The sequence below is a fragment of the Schistocerca piceifrons genome, chromosome 6 (genome assembly GCF_021461385.2).
Source record: "Schistocerca piceifrons isolate TAMUIC-IGC-003096 chromosome 6, iqSchPice1.1, whole genome shotgun sequence".
NCBI lineage: Eukaryota > Metazoa > Arthropoda > Insecta > Orthoptera > Acrididae > Schistocerca > Schistocerca piceifrons.
The window spans coordinates 480,135,372-480,136,174 of record NC_060143.1 but is presented as its reverse complement, the minus strand read 5'-3'; the positions used below and the strand labels follow the sequence as shown (position 1 = coordinate 480,136,174).

The 803-nt window shown below is 41.6% G+C and overlaps 1 pseudogene; it reads left to right on the top strand.

The window, feature by feature from the left end:
• Nucleotides 1-244: 244 nt before the first annotated feature.
• On the top strand, nucleotides 245-361 carry LOC124803930 (annotated as a pseudogene).
• Nucleotides 362-803: the final 442 nt, after the last annotated feature.

Genomic DNA, 803 nt, shown 5'->3' with positions numbered 1-803 from the left:
GAAAAGGATAACTGCTCTTTCAAAAGTAAAGAAAAGGATATTTCAATCGACGAATCGCGAGGCAAATGCAATTACCGTTCACCTGTGTATACATTTAAGGTAGTATATATGTAGTAGGTGTTGTAATTTTGACGTATTTCTTTAACAAATTTTTAAATAAATTTTTGCTACGCTATTACAGTCAGGAGACTCAGAAATCTGATTACAAAATACTAAGTAATAAGCTTATCTTTAATAAAATTTCGGTAACGGCCTTGCCGCAGTGGAAACACCGGTTCCCGTGAGATCACCGAAGTTAAGCGCTGTCGGGCGTGGCCGGCACTTGGATGGGTGACCGTCCAGCCGCCATGCGCTGTTGCCATTTTTCGGGGTGCACTTAGTCTCGTGATGCCAATTGAGGAGCTACTCGACCGAATAGTAGCGGCTCCGGTCAAAGAAAACCATCATAACGACTGGGAGAGCGGTGTGCTGACCACACGCCCCTCCCATCCGCATCCTCAACCGAGGGTGACACGGCGGTCGGATGGTCCCGATGGACCACTTGTGGCCTGAAGACGGAGTGCGATTAATAAAATCTCGAAAATTTCTGGATCACATGTATTACGTATTCAATTGAAGGATCAAAAGCAATATATGGAGTTCTTTGGATCATTAGTTCCCCCTTTTACTTTATGAATTCCTTTATTTTAAAATATACGATACGATGATGAACACTTAATAGAATAATCACATACGCGTTATATGACACTATAGGTCAAAAGAAGTACTTTTTTTTAGTTACAACACTTGCTGAGTGAAGTAAT